The following is an 18,167-nucleotide window of genomic DNA, read 5'->3' as shown; positions in this document are numbered from 1 at the left end:
GAAGAAAGGTATCAACATTGTGATTTTTCCTTATGTTCATATTCCTAAATCCTGTTTCTAGTATGTAAAGGGGACACAGTAGAAACAGACTTTTATATAATTTTATATAAAATTTTATAAATTTCTGAGAAATTTCTCCAGATCAAATAATTTTTAGAATTTAAGAGATCAAAAAAACCTCTGAGAATTCACATTCTTGCTGTAATGATGTCATAGCTTAATATATTAAATTTGAAAGGGCAGACAAACAGTAAAATAATAGTTGCTTTGGTCAAAGAAACAAGCAATAAAATAATAGCTGCTTAGGTCAAAGAAATATAGGGATATTTATTGCTGTGGTTTTTATGAGTGTGTTTATCACTGTGTGTATTTATTCAGCTTATTGCTCATTGAGATTTTTGAGCTTATGGTTTCATAATTTTCATGAAATATGAAAATATTTGCAGCTATATTACTTTAAACAATTCTGTTACACTGTGCTCCCTCCCCCCACATACACACACTTAACTCCTCTCATCTGGATCTCTAGTTACACTTATATTAGACTAATTGATACTATCCCACAGATTATCCAGGTGCTGTTTTTATTTTGCTTGTTTTTTTCTTTATGTGCTTTATTTTTGCTAGATTCCACTGTTGTGTCTTCAAGTTTACTAATCCTGTCTTTTGAGTGTTTAATCTGCTTCTTTGTGCAAGTGCCATCTGAAATCTTTATTTCAGAAGTTGTAATTTTAATATCTAGAAATTCCAGGTTTACCTTTAATTTCCCTCTTTAAGCAAATGGAATATATTTATAATATCTGTTTTAATGTTGTTGAATGTTGATTCTATCAACATTGCTTATGCTTATGTTGATGGACTTTTCTCCTCATTGTAGACTACATTTTCTACTTCTTGATATATACTAGTACTCTTGCTAATTCCCAGATATTTTCGTGGTCTTCCGCCTGCTCCTTAAGTGCTATTCTTCCCAGAAACACCTGCATTACTACTGACTCCTCCTTTTCTGCTCTATATGCTCTACCTAGGTGATCTCATCCATTCCCATAATTTAACTACCATTTATATGATGGTACAATTTAATTATATCTTTTGCTGTTCAGATCTCTCTCCAGAGTACTAGAGTCATATATACAACTGCCCACTCTACCTCTCCACCTACATATCCAGAGTCATCTCAAGCTCAACATATCCAAAGCAAATTTATCAAATTCTCCCTCAAAAGCTGTTCAATCTCTTGTATTTCATAACTCAGTGAATGGTATCACTAACTCATAATCACAAAAGCCAGAAATCTGAGCCATCCTTCTTTGTAATGGATATTGTGTTTCCCCCCTCCCCTTCTCAGCCTCTATTCTTTTTGTGGACAATCACTTCAGTTTTCATTGGGATGTCTACACTTCTTCATCACAACTTTGGGAGAAGCCAACTCCTTTGGGTCTAGGGGCCAGGCATATGTCTTTATTCTAAAATAATTAACTTTATATTATAATCATGGCCACCATTTTTAGTTTGTGTAATGACATGAGTCAATTCTCAATGGAGTCTTGTCTCCTTCTGAAAAGATCTTCCAAAAGTGACTCTTTTCTTGTCTCTTCTTGTACCTACATAGAGAAATTTATAACCACGGGAATTGTTGACAGCTGTCATTTGGCCATAATGCTAACACTAAGGAAGGAAAAGCAATGAAACAAGAAAGAAAGCGTCCTTAATGATTTTAATGAGCTGTTGAATCATTCAGTCCTGTAGTTCACCTTTCCACTTGACTTTCTATCTAGATGGGTCAATGTGGTTTGTTGGCTAAGTCAGTCAGAGTTGGGTTTTCTACTGCTTGTAACTCAAAGTTACCATAACTGATAACCTCCTTCATACTTCAGCTCCATATGCAGGCAATTACTCACTAGATTCTATTAATTCTATTCCTTATACAATGCCTAGTTGCCCTCAATTCTGTCTCCTATCACTGCCTGTGCCTTAACTCAAGTGTTTATTTTTTCTCTACAATACTTTAACAGGTCCCATTCATAGCATACTCTATACCGTGATCTTTCTAAAATGTATATCTTATCAAAATTTCATCACTGTACAATCCTGGCATGGCTTTCTATTGCTTCCAGAAAAAAAAAGTCCACATTTCTTAGCCTATTATACAAGTTTCTTCATGATACAAGCCATCTCCCTTACTTATTCTATGACTCTTCCTGTCACTCTCCCCAATTCCATTTTCCCTCCAGCAATGCTGAACTTTGCTGAACCATAATACTCTTTCATCTCATGCCTTTAGGACTCTGTTCTTGCTACCTCCTCCCCCATCCCCAGGGCTCTCACTCACTTGTCTCTTCTCCATCCTCCACCAAAATACACACTCCTAGTCATCCTCAATTCAAATGTTCTTTGAAGATTTTCCTGACCTTGCTTGAGTCTAGGGTCACTATGTATCCAAAGCACCTGGTGTATTTTCCTACTATAGTGTTTATTACATTAAATTTATTTACCTGCCTCCTCCTCTGCACAGTAAGCACTTTGAAGACAAAGAATGTTCTTTTTATGTCCTTGTACCTCTATTTCTGAGACCTAATAGGGTGTTTGAGATACAGTATACTTGAATAGCATGTTTTTTGAATGGATCAATAATTATGTGGTCTGCAGACATAAGGATTTGTGATGTTAAGACTATTTGAAAGCCTTGACTTTTCCTGCTGTAAATGTGTTTCTGATTTCTAAGCATCAGTCTTTTTCTTCTTGGTCATGGGATTCTAGGTATGCAGAGAAGAAAAACAGAAGAGCATCGGACAGGTTGTCTTTTACTCTTCTGAAGATCCGATAAGCTATCCTGCCTTTCACCACCTTCCTCCAACACCTTTTCATGCCTGGGTGCCCAGTGTGGATGTAAACCTTGCCAGTCAGTCCAGCAGCAGACCTGGGTTCAGACTTCTCATTGTCAAATGAAAGTTTGCCAGTAGATGTACAGTAAACATTTTGAAATTTTCCACTTGTCTAACATACGTTACCAAATTTGTGTCTCTGAAACACTGTAACCCTTGACGTGAACAAATCTGGATTATTTTTACCCCGATCAAGTAAAATGTAGCCCTTCTCATCCGAATCCTTAACTTCTGTGACTTTAAAGTTAGCTGTGACTGAGTGAAGAGATTAGTTACGGTATTCTAATTGTGGAGGATGGTCCTAATATCTTCACAATCTGTTAAATTGCAGGAAGTAACTACATTTCCACGAATTTTTAGTAAAGAAACTTGAATTTAAGGCTTGACGGAAGCGGGGTCAAAGGCGTATTTGTGTTTCAGGTTTTGTTAGAAAATTAAGCAGCAGGGAAGATTGATTTATGGGAAGGGAGTCAGATTTCAACAGGCACTTGTGAGTGCTGAGGTTAGGAATTGGGGGTGGACCTAACTAGGAAAGACTAGCTAAGAGCAGGATCCCCAACGGCACCTTAGTACAAGACAGGCCTTGCTCAGTCTACAATAGCGCTGAACAACTTCCCTCCCTTCGCGTGTCGGGAGGCCATAGTAACAGTGGAAGCGACTCAATCCCCCCGAGCATGCGCACTGCGAGCGAGTCGGGCCGTGCAGCCCTGTTTTCATCGATCCCAGAACTACAACTCCCAAGAGGCCACTCGGCGCCGTGTCACCGCCTCCCGCTGAGGCCTTGCCCAGTCCCCTCCCCCCGGCCCCGCCTTCCCGCTAGTCCCCTCCCCTCCCGCCGACCGTGTGTCAGTGACCCAGAGGCGGTGTGAGGCGGAGGGACCGTCGGGGGGCGCCGCCGCCGCCGCCGCCTCCACCAGCAGCACCGACCGTGCCGCGCGATCGGATTCGTCTCGAGCCCTCCGGGAACGCACCGCCAAGTGGGCCCCGCGCCTCTGCCTCCGCCCGCGGCTCCTCAGCGCTCGGCTCCGCGGCCAACTTCCCCTCGCCAGGCTTGGCCGGCAGGCGGAGGCGGCGGCGCGACGCCGGCTCGTCTGCTCGCGCTCCTCGCGCCCGCCCGCCTCAGCCCCGCGCCGCGGCTCGGGGGCCGCGCTGGGATTCCGGCCGCCGGCGACCGTCCGGTGAGTGCGGCCGCGCGCCGCGGAGGCGACCGAGGCGCGGCCGGGGAGGGCGCGGGGAGGGCGGACGGCAACTTCCTCGGCGGCTTCCCGGGGGCGGCCGGGTCTCCCGCCCGCCTGCGCGGCCCGGGCCGGGGGCGGCCGGGAGCGGAGTTGCGGCGCCGGCGTCCCGCGCCCTCGCGGGGGAAGCGCCTTTGTGAGGAGCCGGCCCGGCGCGCCCTCCCCCGCCGCCCGGGAGCGGGGCGCGAGGCCCGAGTCCGCGCCCGGCGCCCCTCGGCGGCCGAGGGGAGCTCCGCGGGGCTGGGGAGGAGGAGAGACGTGGAGAGACACAAAGGGGCGGTGGGCTCCTCTTTTGTTTGTGCGATCCTGAGAACTTCTTCCTCCCTCCTTACATAATGCAGACTTTCAAGTTAGTCATTCTTTTTATGGCTGTGATTATTGTTATCATCTGCGTGTCTCTCGCATTTCCTTTCATCTTGGGATCTCAGAACATTTAAAAACATTCATTCCACCTCCGGGGCCCTTTCGAGGCAAGCTGATCCTCCTGGTTCCGTTTGTGGGTAAACTGAGGCCCGGGGGAGCGCCCTAATTGATGGATATGCTCGATCTTCCCTGCGCCTGCCAGGTCTGAGAACCTGAAAGCATTTATGAGAGAGACTCGCTCTCCAATGCCCCGTGGAAAAGTTAAAGATGCTTATTTTATTTACAGGTTAACTTAGGTCTGAAAGAAGTCTGGGTAATTGTTAGGTAGTTCAAACAGTAATTCTTCTTACATAGTTTTGAGTATTAAAACCTCAAAGGACTTCATGAAAAATGCTGCGAGTGGGGGAAAGACTGTAAATCTTACACTCACCTCACCGTCTACTTTTATTTTTGTACAGGCAGACCTCCTGTTAGGCGACGGAGAAATGATGCGGGGAGGGGGGGGTGGAGGGGGCGGGGCAGAGCTTTGTTTTTAACGTAGATTTAACAGATTTTAATCATTGCACGCAAGGAAATGTGTCTTGGTTTTAACAGTTCCAACAACCTTCCCATCCTTCAGTCGTCAAAGTGTATCAGCAAATATTATTGAGCACATTATCTGTAAGGTTCTGGGTGCTAAGGGCTGACACTTTTAAGTATATGAAAAGGTCATCTGTTTGTTTTTGTTCAAACATTATGTACTTTTCTTACTCTGCAAAATGTTATTTTGTTTTCACACTATCTGATCTTTTGTTTCAGAGCTGGCATTGTCTTTTTCTACTTAGAGTATGTGTTTTATAAGTGAAGAGAAACATAAAGTGGTTTTTTAATTTAATTTGCATAGTTGTGTGAATTTAAATTTTTGAATTGAGGAAAAGCTCCAGTTTCTTCAGTTCCTCTGTTTCCGTTTATGATATTTTCTTTATAACTAAGAAAACGTTTTGAGCTATACGATTTACATTTCTTAAAACATTGTCTTTATAGCACAAATACAGCCTGTGAATTCCCTTTTTTTATTCACACCAACAGCTCTTCTGGAAGAAAATACTTTGAGAACAAGTGTATTTTGTAGTTCAGCTAAATTGGAAGGTACCAAAAATTTAAATAAACATCATTTTTACTTGTTATTTTCTGAGGTGAATGATCATCAGAACTGTGGTAACAGTGAGTACTTTCACTTGTCCTAAATTCTCTTGAATTTAATTTTGTGTTATATAGTTGTCCCCAGATTTTTTTAGATTGTGGTGGTTCTATCAGAAAAGGAAAGTGAGACTTTAAAAAAAAATGTTTTTTTCTGCCCCCACCCCCAATCCTTTAACCAGTTTCCTCTCTCTGTAGTATGTTAAAAGAGATCTTGATTTAAAACAATTAGAAAATGGAGTAGTTAAGTGTATGGAAAGTTGCACTAGTAGAGTGATTATAGTGCCTCATCACCTAGGTTTTTGTTAGTGTTATAGAAGTGCTGTAATATAATAGTAATTCTATATATTAATTTTAAAAAAGTGAGCTGGAAATTGTGTCTGAGTAGCAGATACTAAGGGGGGGATCTATGCTCTCATTAAAATTATCATTTTAGTGACCTTGTTTTTGTTGAACTTTCTCTGTAGCATTTACAAACCAGATTTAACAGAGGCATATGTAAAGAAGTCACTAACACAATGTCTTTGTCCAATCACTGGATCCAAAAGCAAAAAATTAGTGTTGACTGGTGAAATCTGGCATTGTAAGTTTCCTTGGTTCTTTGGGACCGCTTAAAGGAAATTGAAAAGTACAGGGCAGAGAACTGAGTCTAGCTAGTAATGCTGAATGGTACTGAGGCAGGTTTCAAGAGAAAGCCTAAGTATGTTTCCATTTGTTTCAGCCTCCTGTCAGATTGTCAGAACATCACTTGTACATTGAGAGTTCTGTCATTTCAGAGTATGTCTTATTGTCCAGTAGGTTGTCCGATGATAAGACTGTAGTAGTCCTGCTTTATGAACATCTAATGTTTTCAGACAGAAGCCTCTGTAGATGGTAAAGATTTTAACCCAAAGACTTAGATTTGAAAACTATCTCTTATACATCCACTCATCTTGCCATGGCACATCAATAGTTGTTATTACTTAGTTAAATCAGAAAACTTTATATGAATTATCTTAATATGTGTGTTTTAACCATATATAGTATAATAAAATTTCACAGTGACAAATAATGTGATTGCACTGAGATGGTTCTAGGAGTTTCTTTGAAAAACCATGCTATTCCCAAAGTTACCATTATGTTTTTCAGTCAAGGAGTTGAAACACATTTAAGGATCTGTGGGAAAAAGGAGGAAGATCAACAGAATGAAGTAAACCTGATGAAGATGTTTTTAAAGTGTAAAATATTAAAGATTCCTGGCAGCATTATATAAAGGGACAGAATTTTAACTAACATCTAAACAGTGAATTCCACTTAGCACTTTCTGTTTATAGATTTCTAGCCCTCTTTTCCAGATTCCCTCTAAATATATCAAATGGGAAAAGTAAACAAATTATTCTTTCAAGGGATTGGGTTTTTTTTTTTTTAAACAGATGTGGCATAGTGAGGAATTTATTGTTTTGTTTTTGTTTTTTTTTTTTTTCTTTAAGTTTGACCTCTGCAGAGAAAATTTTTCTGGGACTAATATGCAGGAACCTCAAGACAAGAAAAATACTGGTCAGTGAAAGATCTGGATATAATTTCAAGTTCTACCACTGGCTTTTTTCATATTATCTTGAAAGACCACTTTACAGTATTTTTTCCTTCCAAGGGTTGAAAATAAATGCATAATATAATAGGTTGGTAGATCCCGCATAATTTTTGTTGTTGACAAATGAATTTGCAGGTAATAAAGAGAAAGTACAATTCTTCAATGAATGTTTAGGGAATCCCAGATTTTTTTAAAAAATAAGTAATTGAAACATGTGAACATGTTTCAGTCAGCATAGCTTTCTTCAGAAGTAAAACGAATGAGCTTCATCAGGTAATTTAAGAAAAATGAAATGTGATAGAACCTAAGAAAATTAGATTTATTTTTCAGAATGTTGTATGTTTCAGATTCTTCTTTTGCCATAGTAAATTTATTTCAGAAAAAGAGTTGTGTGTAGTACTCATTATTTGGTTCTTATAGTTTTATACCTCAAAAATACTATTTCTAGAAAAATAGAATGTTGTTGTACCTATAAATGAGCAAATCCTGATATTTGCACCATCCTCTCCCCTCCCCCCCCACAAATCTTGACCAGTCATAAGAGTATTTTTTTAAGTTTTAAATTCAATACATATGTAATTTACTTCCTTTTCAAGGAATTTATTGCTGATTTTTACTTTATAATGGATCTCTTGGGATGTTGTTAATTATAAAAATATGTCGTTAACCCCACCATCTTCTGCAGTTTCTTTTTCTCTTATTTTTTGGCATGGTTTGTTTTTTTTCCCCCTAAATTGTCTAAAATAAGCTAAGAACTGTTTAAACATACTTGATTTAAAATTACTGCTACTACTTTATTATGCTAATTTTCACCTAAATTTCTATATACAAAGCTCATTGCATTCTGTTTTGAAGATGGAACTTACTCTTATTCTGAAAGGGAACTAAAGCTGAGATAACAGGTAAATTTCACCTTGGGTACCAAATACGATTGTTTTGTGGTACCTGCCAACAGTGTTAAGTTTAGAAAGCTGGGTACCCTAGTTCGGAAAGACAGGGAGAGTGCAGTGATTAGGAATTTCTGCTATTAGAAAGGCAATGGACTTTTGGCATGAATACCAAATACTCATTCAGTAAGTATTTATCAGACTTCTTTTACATGTCAGGCACTGTTCTAGATACTGATCTCCCATAGACTAAAACCTCTGCCCTATAGTGTTTACATTCTAATACAAGACAGACAATAAAAATAAGTAAAATATTCCTTGTTTTAAGGACAAATGCCCTGGTTTCTTCAAGAAATGGGAGGGGGAACTATACAATGAAGAGACTTAATAAGCATGCAGTGTATCGGGGTACATCAGATTCTGCTTTACATGAACTATAAAAAGGTGTTTATTAAAAATTGTGGAAATGTGGACACTAACTAGATAATTGATGAAAACATACTGTTAAATGTTTTAGGGTTGCTAATGTATTATGGATTTTAAACGAGTCCTTACCTTTTAGAGATATATAGTAATATATTATAAATTAACATGATGTCTGGATTTTTGCTTTAGAAGAATTTGGAGGCTCATAGATGAAACAAGATTGTCATGTTAAAAGTTATTGAAGGTAGATGTTAGATACATGAGATTTCTTTTATTCTCTACTCCTGTGTGTGCTTGAAAAATTCCATAATAAACAGTTTTATACACACACACACAAGCAAAGTAGAAATGGGAAGGGGGGGGGGTACCGTTGCTGTTAAGTGTTGGCTTGCAGAAAAGACATCATTGACAATATGATAAGACCTTTGAGTAAAGACCTGAAGGAGGTATGGGAATAAATAAACCTTGCAGGTAATCTTAGGGCATGACATACCAGGCAGAGGGAACAGTAACTACAGTGGCTCTGAGGTTGGCGTTTGACTAAGACGCAGTTTACTGCAAGAAAACCAATGTGATGGGACTTTAGAGTGAGAGAAAGTGTAGCAGGGAATAAAGTCAGAAAGATAAAGGGAAGTAGATGAGACCTGATTGTGTAGGGCCTATTTGTGTACACTTATTGCCACAACACTAGCATTACTTAAAATATTTTTGGAATTTCATTTTTGTTTTTAATTGCCTTCTAAGCCAGTTTAAGGGCCACACATGAAAGCAGCTCATTACTTTACATTCACTACTGGTTTTTAAGGAAAGGGGGTAGTAGCCACATAAAATCTCATTTTATCAGTAAGACTCAAAGGATTTTTGACAGGAAAAAAAAATTGGAAATAACTTCCGGCTGTTTCTAAAAATCAGATTTACTCTGAGCAAGCAATTAATGTTTCTAAAAATCAGATCCACCCATGGACTTAAAAAGGAGTTTTAATCATGTTCTGGACTATTGCAGCATCATTTGGAATAAGAGTGTATAACCTTTGAGAGTGACTAATTAATTTGGGAGAAACTATTATACTCATTTGGATTCATTAATGTTTAGTAGATTAAAACATGCACATATACAAGACTATGCATGTTTCTTAATACTTAGGTACTCAAAGCAGCTATTACAGATAAGTTTAAGTCATGTCTCCAAGTTTAAGTCATGTGTCCAAGACTAAAGAGATGGCATTTACAGTGTAATGAAATTGCATAATTTTCTTGGTGCTATGGCATATAATTGCGGAACTGAAAAACAAATACGCATATAGTGTTAGAGATGAATCTGGGTCTCAAGTCTTCTTGTATTGATACTTCAGTTCACGTTAGTAGCTGTTTCAGAAATATTTCCCATGTTTTCTGATAAAGAACTATTCTTAAATTTTTATTGTTTCATGTATAGAAATACTGGTTTTCCAAATGTTTGAGCCGCCCCCCCCAAAAAAACCCTCCATAAATACGTATTTTTTAAACCTTCTACTCATAGGATTGTATGCATGTAGAGCTTAGTACTTTTGAATGGTTGCTATACTAGTTCATTTTTATAGGTTGGAGTAAATTTTCCAATGTGAGAAACTAAATTTATCTTAACAATATTCACAGATAATAGTAAATAAAGAAGACCATTCTTTTTTCTAGCTGTGTATAATAGGAGGAGGGCACAATGTTTTATATTTTCAGTAATCTGTAGAATTGGATTGAGTAGAATTTGTGAACTTTTGTTATATAAAGTGACTAAAGAATATTTAACTATGTAAGGATTACTTTAACAAGCTTATTATTTTAAACATTTTTTAGAAAATTGTTAGGAATTTAGTTCTTTAATTTGCTGGGAGTTTATACCTTTGGTATGTGTAAGAGAGGGTGCATGGGGAGTGTGTGTGTGTAGATAATCAGATTCTTTTCTTTATATACTGTACATACTATCAGGATTGAACTGCTTGGCTGTATTATTTAATATGTTGTGAACACTAGCTTCTTAGCTTGGAACAAAGAGCCCATGTTTAATTTCTCTGCTTTCCATTAATTCTAAAAGATTTTAACAAGTTATCTTTGATTCATCAGTAAAATAAAAGTGGCAGTAATTTTTCACAAAGGGCTTTGAAATTCTGTGATGGTGACCATAGTAATGTGTGCCTCATTTTAAAATAGCTTTCAGTCTGTTGATTTAGTAGTAGGATTGTGAATCTGTTTTTCATTTCCATTTTTGTGGAATAAATAAGTTATGGAGGAAGATGAGAAAGAGGGAGGGGAAGGAGCAAGAAGAAAGGAAAGAAAAAAATTGGCTCACAAAATAGTGAACATGACCATGCATAATTTTGATAACTTGGATCTACTTAAATGTCTATGACTTAATGAGCTAAGACTCAAATTTATAAATTTAATAGAAGTAATAGTAATAATTCTTCCATTTCAAGGAAAAAAAGTTGTTTCTCAAAAGAAACATGTTATTTTATGTTGACTTAATCATGATGGCCATGATAAAGCCTATATTTAATTTTGGAATTAATAGTGCTGATGCTGATAATGACCACTAATAATTAAGAATTAAGTGAAAATTCAGTCTTTTGCTTAAACTGTAGATTTTTACAGTGCTGGGTGGTTAATTTCAACTTGCACATTGTCAGATACTCTTAATCCACATTCTTGTCTCTTCACTTCCTCTCTTACTTTCATCTCTTCATCACTCTGCCACTAACTTTATCTTTTGTCAGCTTCAGTAATGTCCACTGTTCTCCCTCAGTGTTTTACATTTGTTTGCCCTTTTTCTTATAAAGTGGGCTTGAGTTAAAGGAGTAAAATGTAGATGGACAAGTATAACACTTTTCCTATGTATGTCTTACCTACTTCTCTTCTTTTTATTTTTTCTTGCCCTTTTTCCCCCTAGTGTGTGTTCTGGTGGAGAGATGGTATATCCCATAAGCTAGACACTCAGAGATAACTGTGTGACCTGTAAGATGAAGTTTGTTTTAGAGTAAATAATGTAGGAAATGCTAATAAAATCATTAACTTGAAAGCATCATGAGTTAATACTGTAATCATCTAGAATCTATTTGCCTAAATTACCAGAAATTGACAGTAGAATTAACAATCTAGCAGATTTTCAAAAGTTACTTGAAGCTCTTGATGAATATTGTTTTTTTCGCAAAATGTGAAAGTTGAGAAATTTATCATCACAATAATAATAGTTCATCATAAATAACCTTGGGGGAAAAACTGTGCCTGGACTTCTGTTGAACTTTGACAGTCAAGGGGAAAGGTTGAAAAAAGCCGTAATGTGGTTAAAAAAAAAAATCCATAATAACTTCTTCCTTCCATGGAATGAATTATGAGGTGATTGACCCTGATTTTTTGCTAGTTGGTAGATAATCATTGTCATGCTCAACATATCAGTTGGCTTAATCTTTAGAATGCACAATTAAATTTAACTTTGTTTTTTAAAAACAAGTGAAAACAATTGGAGTTGCTTTGTTGGTTCTTCAAAATGTTGCATGCCTGGTTCTTGGCAGATACTCGAAAACAGTGCTTCATGTTCCTCTGGGTTTACGCCAGATATAATGAACTACATGTACTAGAAGCACTAAGAGCTGATTTTCTTTTAGACTAAAGTTAACATAATGCATTTTTCTTAAAATTATCTCTCACTACCATACTTTAAATTTACCAAAGGCCCAAAACATCAAGATACAAAACTCATTACATTTATCTTTCATGAGAAAATGTGTTAAATGTGCGTCTTTTGTGAAGTATTGCTTACTTCTAATTAAAAACCACAACCTTATGGGCAGATTTCTCCATGTATCTGAAAGCTTTTAAAATTTACTTATTGCTTGGCTGTAATTTTCATTTAAAATGAGACGACTCAGTCCATGAACTAGTCCTGTCACTTCACCAAGGAAGCAATGAATTTTGAGTTAGGCTCTTAAACTGTTCAACATAGATCAGATCTGTGACTTCAGTGATACCAGACATTTTAAAAAGTTCATCACTGGCATTTAGTCAACAAAAAGAAAATTACATTTTGTTAAAACTTCTTGGTTGTGTCTTTTTTGGAAATGGTATGCCAAATTATTTGCATATAGTTCACCTTTTAAAATCAGTCTTTTAAGGCTTCGCCAGTATTTGCCTCCTGACATTATCTTTAAAATGGCTTCCAAAAAGGATTGGTTAGGTTTCAGAACTGAGTAGGCTGTTAATGATTCAATATGCCCCCTCATCCTCCTCCCACTTCTTAAGTTGAAAGCTCCTGCATAGCATCTAGGTACCTTGAGTCATCATGGCTTAACTCTAAAGAATTGTCATATGGAAAAACTCACCATGAAGTAAAATTGTCAGAAAATAATCTGAGTCAGAGATCATTCATTGATCACAGTGATACAACCTAGAGGCTGTGGAACTCATTTAAAGCTCTGAATATACTTACACGAAGTCTTTATTATAAGACTTGTAAATTTGGAGGTGTTTATTTGCATTACATGAAAAGGATTTTTTTAATTGAATAAATGCATCAAGGAGAAGAAGCTGTATGATACAGGATTAAAATCATTATACCAGAAGTCAAGAGACCTAGAGTTCTGGTCCATTTATTTAGCATGTGCCTCATGTATTTTATTTACTCTCTGTGGGCCTTAGTTTCTGTACCTTACGAGGTTGGCAGTCCTGTAATACCCCTCTTTAGAACAGACCATGGCAGATAAGTAATAACTGACCAAACCCACTTTCACTGCTTTTGGTACAGCACAGTCAGTAGCTCTATGGTTGGCCTCTAGTTGAAATCTGTTGTCTCAATCTTATAAAAGTTCTTCAAGTTCCAAGATTTCATGACTTTAAATAACTTATAAAAAAAAATCTCTGAGTCTTTACTGTTTCAGGGTTAAAACTTGTGTGGATTTGAGACTTCTTTGTAGTCAGGGATAGCATGTAGTGTGTTTATGTTTCACATAGTGCTATAGACTACTGAATGCAGGCCTTTCCACACTCCAATTCATGTATTGAAACCTAATCCCAAATATGATGACATTTGGAGCTGGTGCCTTTGGGAGATAATGAGGTCATAAAGGCCAGAGCCCTCATGAATGAGATCAATAATGACCTTATGCAAGACCCCAGTGAGAGCCCTCACACCTCCATCTTGTGAAGGCATAGCAAAAAGATGACTGCCCATCAACCAGGAAGCTGACCCTAGCCTGACACCAAATCTGCCAGTGCCTTAATCTTATATTTCCCAGTCTCCAAAACTGTAAGAAATAAACTTCTGTTGTTTGTAAGACACCCAGTTTATGGTATTCTGTCATAGCCACACTAATGGAGTAAGGCATGTTGTGATGTTAAAAACAAATGATTGTGTTGTTAAAAACAGATTGGAGAAAATTCCAGGTGAAGTGGAAACAAGTCAGAATGACCAGTGATAACTTGATTTAGATTAATTTCAACCCCTAAATGTTTCTATGCCAAAACCTCAAGTTAATGAAGTTCAAAATGCTGTTAGATCTGTTTGGAGGACACATAATGAAGCAGAATGAATATTAGACTGAGAGACAACAGGTCCGAGTTCTAGCTCTGCAGATGGTTTTTTAGCCTGGTTACATCTGTAATGATATCAGACCAGTGCTTCAAATACTAAGGCAGTATGCAAATTAGCTGGGGTCATATTGAAATGGACATTCTGATTTGGTAAGCTGGGTGGGCCTTGACATATTCTGCATTTCAAACAAGTTCCCAGATGTGCTACTATTGTCTTCTGTGAACCATACTTATAAAAGTACTATGTTGGTGTGAAGTTCCTTCTGGCCTAAAGGGTCTTTAAGCCTCCTCACACATTCTCCGTACTTCTTTCAAAGTTATTTTTATCAAGATTCTATTTCTTTTTATTCATTTCTTGATTACCTACTATGTAGAAGGCACTGCAGGCATTGGGTATACATTGAGAGAATACAATGAAAATCACAGGCTGTGGTGCTGGGAAATAAATATTAAAGACAAATAAATACAGAACAAGGTTCCATGAAAGAGAATTATAGGATGGGGACCTATGATATATTGGGTGATCAGAAAAAACTAACAAATTAATATGTAAGCTGCTATCTCAAGAATGTCCTGCTAGACAAAGAGCAGGACAGTACTGTTCCAGATTGCAGGTACAACATGAGCAAAGACCCGGAGGAGGGGAGTTGATCCTTCAGTAGTGAAATGATGGACATGGTGATTGAGAGATTGTTGAGAATTAGAAGTGAGGTGTTAAGGACTTCAGATTTCCAGTATGAACAATTTAATGAGTTAATAGTGGTGCTGTTTACTGAAACAGAAAGATTAGGGATAGGATGGACTGGAGCAGGAATGAAGTGAGTTTAGTTAATCAAGTTTGAGAATATGAAAAGAAAGTATATTTAAGTTGAACTCATCTTTGGTTCTCCATTTCCTGTAAGATGTGTTCTAAATTCTCTTTACTAATAATAAAGTCCTTAAATAGTTGACCCTAATCTACATCTCAGAGGTGTCTGAAATTCCCATGCTCGTGGTGTAACTCATAGGAGCCTCAAGAATATCTAATTTAAAGACCCTTTAAGCCAGAAATAACTTCACACCATCATGGTACCTTTATAAGTATGGTTCACAGCAGACAGAAGTAGCGCATCTGGGAACTTGTTTAAATGCAGAACATGTCAAGGCCCACCCAGCTTACCAGATCAGAACATGCATTTCAATATGACCCCCAGCTAATCTGCATACTGCATTAGTGTTTGAAGCACTGGTCTGATATTATTACATAATTGAAACACTAACCAGGCTAAAAAACAGTCTGCAGAGCTAGAACTCAGACCTCTAGTCTCTCAGTCTAATATTCATTCCACTTCATTATGTGCCCTCCAAACAGATGCATCACCACCATTAACCTGAAGTTTTTAAAAGGTGATTTATTACCCTTAATAAAACTTAATTTCTGTCATTACTCCCTTACCCCCAAATCTCTTTAGCAGGAAATAGTTTCCATACTAAAGTAATTATTTCTAAATAATTGATAAAATAAATATTCAAGTAAATAGAAATGGAATATCAGAATATCACTTTAATTCTCATAACAACCCTCTATTATTGTAATAGATTATTGAAAAGTAATAGATGTAATGATTACTAAGTCTAGACTCTTAACCAAGAGTCTATAGGAACCTCAGGTTCCTATCTCAGATGCCAGCCCTGCCACTTACTAGCTGTGAGACCTCGGGTAATTTACTGATCTGTGGTTCAGTTTCTTCATCTATAAAATAATTTTTTATAAGAAAAATATTAGGAGTTAAAAAATTAATATGCAAAGCTCTTTGAAAATTTTCCATCTCTTACAATAAGCACTGCATACATGCTAATATTTACTACTTATTATCATCTTCAGTCTATAGGTAGAGAAGCCTCAGTGAAGCTGGTTCAGGTCTCACAGCTATTAAATGATGGTGCCAGGAATCAAACGTAGGTAGTCTGACTCTAGAACTCCCTTTAACTACTCTGTTTTACTTCATCTCAACTAGTAATAATTTGTCTTATCCTGTTTCACATAAACCCCATATTAATGGTTTCTATGTATCATGAGTATTGTTATTCATTCAGGCTTTCATACATGTAGATATGATATTTTCAGAGAAAAGCTCACTACAGTATGACCTAAAAAGCATAAGAATAGACCTCATAATTCTATTTTATGTCCTGTGCATTGTTTATTTTTCTCCCTTTCCTGTAAGCAATTAAGTCACCAAAATCCCTAGAAAGTAGAAGTACTAATTTTATATTACTCTTAAATGGCTTAAGTTGTTGTGACTTACTTATTACCTTGTTAAATCATTCTGAGTCCCAGAATGACTTGGGGTTCAGTAGCATGCCATCTCCCATAGTATGCTTAAAAATCTATAGTTTTCATGAATATGAGCATCTGTTTCCTCTTTTGAAATTATGATATGTCTGTTTTTAAAAGTCTAAGATACTTTAATTTCCCAAGGAGTTTTCCTTTGAATTTTATCAGCTGCTTTATTAGGAACTTTGATTTTAGTACTTTAAGTTCTATATGTAATTGATCTGCTTAACATTTTAACTTTGGTCTTTGATTTTCATTTACGCAATTTCAATGAAAGGCATACCAGCTTACTATTTACAGCTTCTATAGATGATTTGCTTACCTTCTCCCTTATTAACTTGTGGCAAAAAAAAAAAAATTCTTGTATTAATCCAATATAAAGGCAGAAGATACAAAATCTTACAGCCTTTGAACTTGGCAGAGAGGGGTTCCTGGGGAGCGAGGACTGAGAAATACCAGAATCCTCTATGAAGAAAGAGTTTGTTTTTACTTTGTTTTTGAAACTAAATTCTTTTTTTTTTTTTAAATACACTAGCACTGAGTACAGTCAGAAGCGCCGGAGGGTGAGAGAATTCACCAGAGCCAGAGCAGGGAACAGAACAGGCAGACTGATGAAGTACACTGCTGAGGGAAGCAGCAGGCATGGCAGGAGAGGTCTGCGTGCCATGTGGGACCCTTGCTGGTGGCCGGGGATCAAACTGGTGCTGCAGAGGCTGGGGGCAGCTTCACAGCCCAGCGCTCAACCGCTGCACCACTAGGGAGGCCCTGGAACTAAATTCTATAACCTAGTGTAGTTACTTTTGAGCAAACAAACACTTAAAATAGTTAATATATCAGTTAAGATCATTTAGATAGTGCCTCCTCTATCTTATGTCATATTATTATGACATCCATCCCCATAATATCCTGAGGACCTTTTTTCTTTTAAATCTCTTTACATCAAAAAAAGTTTATGCTTTATTCATCAAATTTAAATATTCAGTAAGATTTAACTGAAATGTATATCTCACATCTTCTTTCCTTTATTAATAACTGCTGCAAAATGAGCAAGAGAGTTTTTTCCCTTGGAGGAATTTCCAGCTTTAACAGGAGATAACTTAAGGCCATACATAATTGTACTGCAAAGCTAGATATAAGATAAAAGTTGAGGGGATAAGAAAAGACTCCCTTCTTAGAAAAAAAATATCAAATGGGTCTTGAAAGTTAAGAATTTTTTACAGATAAATTCTTAGAAATTGATAAGATAAAGTGATAATGTTACAACAATTATTGTTTACTAAGAATTTAAAAATCAAAAAAACATTCAGACATATCAAATGAGTTTTCTCTTTCAGCCACCACAATAATTCTTCATAATATGGATTAGAGTTAAGAATCATTTCTAATAAAAATTACGTTACTTCTCAGGAGGTAACCAGTGATTTGAATAAAAACAATATCATGTTACCTTCAATGGTACTAGAATCATTAATCACTAGAGTCATTGAAGAAATTCCTGTGACTATGTTTGGCTCAGCAATATTAGCATTTATAGACTGTATTTTACTCTTCTGGAATCAGCAATGTATTCATGTACTTGGTTTTTATATAGGTATTAGTAGGTTTTACAGATAAAGAATGGTTCATTTAAAGTAAACTTTTCAAAATACAGTTTGACTTTAAATGAGTGGTCTTGGAAAATTTATAAATAGTCATAATATTTACTAAGGAACATTTTCATAATTACAAAAATGGAATAAATGTATTTCA

The 18,167-nt window shown here is 36.9% G+C and overlaps 1 protein-coding gene across 1 annotated transcript in view; it reads left to right on the top strand.

Annotated features, from left to right (window-relative positions):
* Window positions 1-3,733: 3,733 nt before the first annotated feature.
* The window catches only part of PELI1 (pellino E3 ubiquitin protein ligase 1), a 49,247-nt gene continuing 34,813 nt past the window's right edge, over window positions 3,734-18,167 (top strand). The window contains exon 1 of the mRNA XM_037527487.2: window positions 3,734-4,063. The gene's annotated coding sequence lies outside the window, so the exon portion shown is untranslated. The remainder of the gene's footprint in view (window positions 4,064-18,167) is intronic.

This window comes from Talpa occidentalis, unplaced genomic scaffold (genome assembly GCF_014898055.3).
Source record: "Talpa occidentalis isolate TD23 unplaced genomic scaffold, MPIMG_talOcc4v2.1 talOcc4.5, whole genome shotgun sequence".
NCBI lineage: Eukaryota > Metazoa > Chordata > Mammalia > Eulipotyphla > Talpidae > Talpa > Talpa occidentalis.
Note: the sequence above shows the minus strand (reverse complement) of the source record. Positions and strands in the feature narration are given on the sequence as shown.